This window comes from Pan paniscus, chromosome 4 (assembly GCF_029289425.2).
Source record: "Pan paniscus chromosome 4, NHGRI_mPanPan1-v2.0_pri, whole genome shotgun sequence".
NCBI classification, from domain to species: domain Eukaryota; kingdom Metazoa; phylum Chordata; class Mammalia; order Primates; family Hominidae; genus Pan; species Pan paniscus.
This window is the reverse complement of record NC_073253.2, coordinates 120,562,050-120,570,488: the sequence shown is the minus strand read 5'-3', so window position 1 is coordinate 120,570,488 and position 8,439 is coordinate 120,562,050. Positions and strand designations below refer to the sequence as shown.

The window sequence follows — 8,439 nt, the reverse complement described above, 5'->3', positions numbered from 1 at the left end:
GAAATGTGGGTTCTAAACACAACCATGCCACTACCTTAGAGCTCAGTATCTGCATTGGTTAAATGTGGGGTTGGTTTAGGTGTGGCCTGAGATCCTGTTCAGATTCAGCATATGTGATCCCATTTACACTCTGATCCTGTGTGAAATGGACTGGCAGTTGCTAACAGAAATAACAAGTGCATGAGAGGTTGCCTTTGCTGCTTTCCAGAGGGCCGCTGTAGCTATCAAGTCAGGAATACCCAGGAGCTAAGCTTCCTCTGTGCCATCTGCTCTAGCAAGTAATGGCTTAGTTCACACAACCTGCTATCTAGGTAGCAGGCCCTGGACTGTCAGCTCGCCCTGTCAACTTCAGTCCTGTTAGATTCATGACCCCTAAAGGTATTAGTTGCCTAATTAACTGACTGATGATGACTGACATGTATACACAATTAACTCTTTAGTCTCACTAGCCCTCAAATGAGATCCATATGTTCCTAATCTACAAATATGCTTTAGTCTCTCCTCCCACGGTGAAATCACAATTGGGCACTTCTTGGGAGATATAGACCAGTGATTTTTAAGCACCTTTGCAGTCACGCAAAATTTCCACTCCATTGACTGATCCATACCACACTTGATAATGCCTGTCCTTTACATGTGATTTTATAGCCATCCATAGAGATCACACATAGAGAAGTACATTTTTTTTTCTTTGCCAAATCATTCTTAAGCTACCGTTGACTTAGTTTGTCTTCATTGTTTGCGTCTGGACATTTGGGCTACAAATAATTTTTCTACTAAAACAATTTCTGTTAAAAATATTCTATACACATATCAACAACACTAGTTAAATACTAACACATCATACTATATGTATAATATGCAAATATGTGATTCACAGTAAGATCTGCTTATTTGTGCATCTGTGGTACGAAGTATGTAAGTTGAATTATCACTTTCATTTAGAAATGCCTACAATTTCTTGAATATGGAAATGAGTAAGGCTTGGATGGGTAGATTTTAGTGGGCCTAACAGCCCCTTCTGAGTTTAAATATATGCCACCTACTTTGGTTTTTAGAATCCTTCCGAGCTGCTTTCTTGTAAAGAAGGAAGAAAATCTGTTTTCTATATCATGCTCATTTCCTGAGGATAGTAAGCCATTGAGGAAAGGAACAATATCTAGTCTTTATTTGTACCCCAAAGTGGCAGTGCTCTGTGCTTCACACGAGTCAATAACCCAGATTATCATACATTCTCCCCCACGTTTCCAAACATTGACCCACTCTTCATCCATGCATTCAACAAAAACATCCTGTGAGTTTCTGCTATGGATAAGTACTCTACACGGCTGTAACTATAGTACTCTACAGTGAGTAGTTTGCAAGGAGAAACCATCCCTATGGCTCAAAGAATACCAATAAAAATAAGTAAATAAATGAGTAAAAAAGATATATTTTGGAGAGTATTAAATGCTAAGAAAGAAAAGAAGGGGCAATGTGATAGATGTAAGCTAGGGAATTAATTTTTTGTTTACTAATAAAAAACTGCATTTACTTAGTAGCATTCAGAATATAAGCAAAACAGCTGCAACTTTTTTTTTCAATTACAGAGTGAGATTCAGTTAACAGAACAACCATTATTTCATATAAGCTGCATCAGAGATGACTAAAGATGAGAAAAACCACCATCCTTATATATAACTAATTTGTGCTGTGTACCACAAAGAACGTGCTTTATATTTCCAAGCCAATTTACAACCTCTGTACTGTACCAGGCAAGGTTAGTGGCTTTGGAAAATGCCAGCAGCATGGGCTATTTAAAGACACATGTGGTAGTATGTTAACTATATAAAAAAGACACTACAGTTTTAAAACAAGTCATCCAGTCTTACGTTTCCATTTTTGTTTTAATTCAAAGGAGTGAGTTGTGTATGGGGCAGGGTAAGTGCTTTTTAGAACAGAAAAAAACACTTTGGGCCAGGCGCGGTGGCTCACGCTTGTAATCCCAGCACTTTGGGAGGCCGAGGTGGGCGGATCACGAGGTCAGGAGATCGAGACCATCTTGGCTAACATGGTGAAACCCCGTCTCTACTAAAAATACAAAAAAAAAAAAAAAAAAAATTAGCCGGGCATGGTGGTGGGCACCTGTAGTCCCAGCTACTCGGGAGGCTGAGGCAGGAGAATGGCGTGAACCCAGGAGGCGGAGCTTGCAGTGAGCCGAGATAGCGCCATTGCAGTCCGGCCTGGGCAAAAGAGCGAGACTCCGTCTCAAAAAAAAAAAGAAAAGAAAAAAACTCTTTGCTAGAACCAACTTTTTCATCATCATCATCTTCATGCTTCTCATCTTTTTCTTGCTTTTTTCAGCCTTGACAATTCCCTTTTTTACTGCATCAGGTAGGCAGTAGCACGCTTTTCATATTTTCGCATCAGCTTTGCAGCCTTCTTTTCATAAGGCTGCTTGTCATCTGCTGCAGTGCTATTGCACATCTCTCCCAGTTTTGTTGCTACATCACCAATGGATAGACCAGGATGTTCTCCTTTGATTTTTGAGCGATCCTTGAACTTTTTTGTTTCCCTTTTAGGAGGGACATAGGTTTTCATTCCTCTCTTGTAATGGGCCTCATATGCCATGGCCATGTCTTCACATTTTTCCTTTCTCTTTAGCAGACACGGTCTTCCACCCCTCTCAGCACTTCTTAGAAAATTCTGAGAAGCTGATTGAACCGTCTGAGTTCTCTTCTTGTGCTGTTCCTGACAAGTTTATACAAAGAATATGTATGATGATATTTTGCCTCTTGGCTTCTTAGGATCTCTTTCTCCTGTGTTTGGTTATTTTGCCTCAGCAAGGCACAGTGCCTCTTACTTGCCTGAGTGCTGTCTCTATGGAGCTCAATGGACAGCAGTGGCTCTGAGAGTGGGAGATAGATGCCTGGAGAATTACTTTAGACTGAGAAGTGAAGAAAAGCTGTGCTGAGGAGGCAGCAATTTAAGTTGAACCTTAATGGGAAAAGGAAAACCAGCAGGTGAGATGAACAAAGAGAATCCAAGGGCTGAGGCCCCAAGGCAGCCACAAACATCGTGTTCTTGAAGAACAAAAGGCCAGTTGTATCAGCAAGATGGAGAAAAGAGAAAGAGATCAGAGAGGGAAGTGTAAACCACAGCAAAAAGGTTGGATATTATTCTAAGTGCCCCAGTGAGCTGTGAAGGACTAGTCTACATGTAGTAGAGAGCCCTGAGAAGTATCGCCTGACTTATATTTTCAAAACTGGCTACTTCATGGAAGTTGGATTGCAGGGAGCAATAGCAGAAGAAAGACATGGGAGACTGTGGTCTTCCTCGTGGGATAGTTATGAGGCACATAGAGGAGTCTTACATATTTTCAGTATTTAATGAATGCTAGGCATCAGTGTAATTTGTCTTCTTCCTTCTTTTCATTTTCCTTCTGGTTCTCCTGATGATGATAAAGATAATCCTAATTATCATTACTATTACTTTCATAGTTAACCTGGAAAGTGATAATGGGCTTGAACTAGGAGGTTATTGCTGGAGATGAAGGAAAGTGGATGAATTTGGAAAATGGTTTGCAGTTCCTACTTATCTTTTGAGGCCCAGATTGTCCCAAATCTGTGGTGACATTTCCCCTACAACCATCACTTCTTCCTCAGTATACCTACAATAACAGTCATTTGGCTATTATGGACCATATCTTCTTGAGTCTTCTTCTAGCCAATTCTGTGTCTAAAACTCATTCAGAAAAAGAAAGCATTTGTAAACATTGTTGAGACAGTTTCACTCTTGTCGCCCAGGGTGGAGTGCAATGATGCGATCTCCACTTACTGCAACCTCTGCCTCCTGGGTTCAAGTGATTCTCTAGCCTCAGCCTCCTGAGTAGCTGGGACTACAGGCACCCACCACCATGCCCGGCTACTTTTTGTATTTTCAGTAGAGATGGGGTTTCACCATTTTGGCCAGGCTGTTCTCAAACTCCTGACCTCAGGTGATCCGCCTGCCTCGGCCTCCCAAAGTGCTGGGATTACAGGCATGAGCCAGCATGCCTGGCCATAGTTCTTACTCAGTATCCTTACTCAGTAGGGTGAGGAAGAAATCTGCATTTCAATACAAATACTCCAGGTGATTCAGATCATGGTGGCTTGTCAATCTCACCTGAAGGAATACTTGTCCAGATCAGGACTGGAGATATTTAGAAGTCATTCGTGATACATAGCATTAAAACCAGGGACATGGATGCAACTATGTGGAGATAGTACATAGAGGAAGGAGAGGCTTAGAACATTACCTTGGGGAAACTTGACATCTAAGAGACAGGTGACAGAAGACCCTCAGGAGAATAAAAAGAAAGAAAGCCAAGAGCTTTGTCAGTAAAGCCTAAGAGCAGGATTTCAAAAATATGTAGTCACAATTCATTCATATAGCAATATTTTTAGAGGGCCTTCTTTGTGTTAGGCAATGGGATGTAGCAGAGAATAAGACAAACAAAAATCCCTGCTTTCAGAAAACGTGTTATCCTTCCTCAGAATTCCTCAGAATTAGTGGGAGATAAGAAAATAGAAACAGGAAATGTGATTTACCCTTTCTACATGGCCATAAAGCAGAGAAAGGAACAAAACCCTGTATGGCCTCTCTCTGCCACTTAGCTTTGAGTTGTATAACCTTAGTGATGCTACACTTCTATCAATAAGTGAAAATTTAATTTTGAACTCTAACAAACAAAGTTATAGATTTTGAAAGAACTAACATACTTTCAAGTCCCTGGAACCAGGAAGAACAAAAATAGAATTATTTGTAAAATGGTCCCAAAAACTAGCATATGACAATAACAATTCTTTGGCTTCCAGAAGAAAAAAAATTTCAGGATATTTGAAGGTTAGCAAAATAAAGAACAAAAGTGAATTAATAAATGCACAATAATCAAGCATGCAAATTATAAGATTAATATTCTGCAAAGTTGTGAGACTTTTTTAACTATATAAAAAATAGTGGTAGAAAGGAATTCAAGACCAATTCAAATATACAAATATATGATTCACACCCATTTCCTCCCTTCCTGACTCGTTTCCTCCTGCTCTTTTGTCTGCAAACTAAAAAGAGCACTTAGGTCAGGGAAATTAGTTGAAAATCCATACTGCCATTCTTTGTTAAACTCTTAAAAACTAGCTGGGGTATAGAAATGCCTTATTCTAAACTCAGAAAACCTAAACACCATTTCCCACTAGCACAATAAGATGTTCATTTTTGGCGGTATAGTCTTTAGTTATCAAGACAATTGAGTCTCTCCAATAATAAATTAAAATGTTTTAATCTTTTTGAATTTTTCCGTGATTTTAACATGAAGCCAATCAAAACCCCAAATATTTTTGGAGCATGTGTTAGTATATTCAGCAAAATGATAATAAATTGATAACCAACCTGGAAAAAATATATGAAAACTATCACAAAATTTTATAAAGAAAATCAAAGTACATTTCTTCCTCATACTAAATGAATTTCAGATAGACCAAGAATACAAAGATGAACAACAGAACCACACAAAAGCAAGAAGAAAAAAGACAGAAATTTATTTATAATCATAGAATAGGTAATACTTTGTTTCAAACAGCATATAAAACCCAGAATTGATAATGTCTGACCAGATAAAAATTTAACACACTGTATAATAAAACAATTACTGTAAGCTGAGTGACAAATACAAAAGAAGTACTTGCAATAGTTATGATAAGGAGTTAATTTTCTTAATTTCCAAAGAGTTCACATAATACATTAAGAAAAAGTGAAATAAACCATTAAAAAATGGCAAGAAATATGAGCAGAGGCTTCATAGCATAAGAAATATTATTGGTTAGTAAAATAAATATAAAGATTCTTCCCTACATTCATAATTAAGTCACAAACTAAAATAATCCTTATAACAACTGCATGACTTGAGGGTACTATTATTAGCCCTCTTTCAGATGGATAGTCAATTGTTTGAATACCATTTGCTTAAAAGTCCCTCTATTTCCCACTGATTAGCAATGCTACAGCTGCTATGCGGTAAATTCTCCTATGAACTTAGCTATTACTGGGCTCTCTGTTCCACTGGTTTAGTTGTCTATCCCTGAACAAATGTCACAATATCTTAATTACCATTGCTTTATAATAAGTTTTGATATATGATAAGCTAAGTTCCTCCATGATAGTCTTCTTCAGAGTTTTGTAACTATTTAGGGGTCTTTGCATTTTCATAAAGTCTCAGAAAAATCTATTTTTTCTGTTCCACAAAAGAAAACTTGTAGTAAGAAAAGGAAGTTATAAATATATTTGTGGAGAATTAGTATCTTTTCAAAACTGAATATTCTCCTCCATGAACATGGTATAGCAATTCACTTATTTTGGTTTTCTATAATTTTCTTCAATAATATTTTATAATTTTTATGTAACTTGCAAAATATCCTTTTTAAGAATTATTTTTAGTTACAAAAGACTTTTATTTTCTAACTACCTTTTTCTTATGTAGGAAACATTAACCAACTTTTTGGATAGAATTGTAGCAACAAATACCACACACTCAAAACTTATAAGAACTGGATTCTGGGAAGGAAGAAAGAAAGAGTTTACCAGCCAGAGTCTTCACACATAAAAATAACAGCCTTTCTCTTTATATCTGCATATACCTGATCAACCTTACTTCCAAGAATGTCTTAGTGATCCACAGAAGGGAAGTTTCCTTCTTATTACAAGTAAACAAACTTTGAAAGAGTAAACTGGCAGTATCCAGTTGAAAAGAGGTCAAAAATATACATTTGAAAGGAAAGAGAATTAAATTATTCAAATAGTAGTATGCCATTAAAAGTCTGTATAAGAGTAATGATAATCGTTCAAGGGAGTAACACTTTAAGAATATTTTTGCTAGTTGAGTTTTAACTTTCAGAATCACGACATAATCTGTTGATTAAAGAAAATTATCTCCTCTTCGGTTGCACTCAAAAATCAGGAACACTTGTCCCAACTCATTTCTTTGTAAAGATGTTCACATTGCAAATTTACTAATGATATTATAGTGAACAGTGAAAGGAGAGGGTCTTAGAAGTGTGGGTTTAGAAAACAAATACAGGCCGGGTACGGTGGCTCATGCCTGTAATCCCAGCACTTTGGGAGGCCGAGGCGGGTGGATCACGAGGTCAGGAGATCAAGACCATCCTGGCTAACATGGGGAAACCCTGTCTCTACTAAAAATATTTAAAAAAAATTAGCCGGGCATGGTGGCAGGCACCTGTAGACCCAGCTACTCGCGAGGCTGAGGCAGGAGAATGCCGTGAACCCGGGAGGCAGAGCTTGCAGTGAGCGGAGATGGCACCACTGCACTCCAGCCTGGGTGACAGAGCGAGACTCCATCTCAAAAAAAAAAAAAAAAAAAAGAAATACAATAACTAACATGAATTCTTTTTTACCCCTGAAATTCTACTGACCATGCTTGCTTTATTATATGCAGTCTCTCTTTTCTAGCCATTCTCATTTTTTCTTAATGCCCATAACCATGACAACTTTATTAAATGACTACTCAATAGCACTGTGCTAACTTTAAAGAATATATAGGACTAAGATAATTATCGAACCCCAAGAAGGAACTTAAAATATTTTTGTGAAGGTAAGAAATATCAATATGTACTAATTAGTGACCAAATATGCATAACATAGACAACAGATTTCAAAACACAAGCATTTGTCCGCTAGAAAACAAAACAAAAAAGAAAGAAAAACTTAGATTTTCCCACGGAGGTCTATGAAATATAAACTAAAAGGAAATAGAAAGAATATTTCTATTTTCCTAAAGTCTGGTGTCTAACTTCTCTGAATGTCTATGCCAGTTTTTTTTAGGCCTAGAGCACCTGCATAGAAAGCTAAAGAGTTAATATGAAGGATTCAGTAGTACATTACTGCTTCCTTTTATTCTCCCTTCAGTAATAGGGAATGACCTACTCAAATATTTTGCCCGACACTTAGCTTGCATTTGCAAGAAGAAAAATGACCATTCTCCATTGCTTGTGTGATTACTGCATCATATCTAAGCTTCTGGAGTACACATTGTTTATTGCTTAAATGTGCCCATGTTGGGCAAAATGTTGCTCCCACTGGGTTAAACCAATCTCTACAAAGTAAAGTTCTGCATGGTAAGGGTTTCTGTTTGTTCATTAAATAATATTTTGCATGTAGTGGGTACTCAATAAATACTTGTTGAATAAACAGTAGTTTATTTAGACCTGTCACAGAAAATAATATTTGGCACATATTAGTAGGAAGGGCACATACAAGAGTAGGCTGTAATAGTGAACACATGGTTAGGCTATGTGAATCATGCTCCTTTGAAGCAAGGCTTATAAGTGATATTATTGTTTCGTTATACACATCCTTAGATTTTTGATACATCTTTCCCTGGTTTGTCAGTTTTTTGACGAGGGTATA

General features: G+C 37.4%; 1 pseudogene; it reads right to left on the bottom strand.

The window, feature by feature from the left end:
- Positions 1-1,583: 1,583 nt before the first annotated feature.
- Positions 1,584-8,439, bottom strand: part of LOC129397893 (high mobility group protein B1-like) — a 115,740-nt pseudogene continuing 108,884 nt past the window's right edge.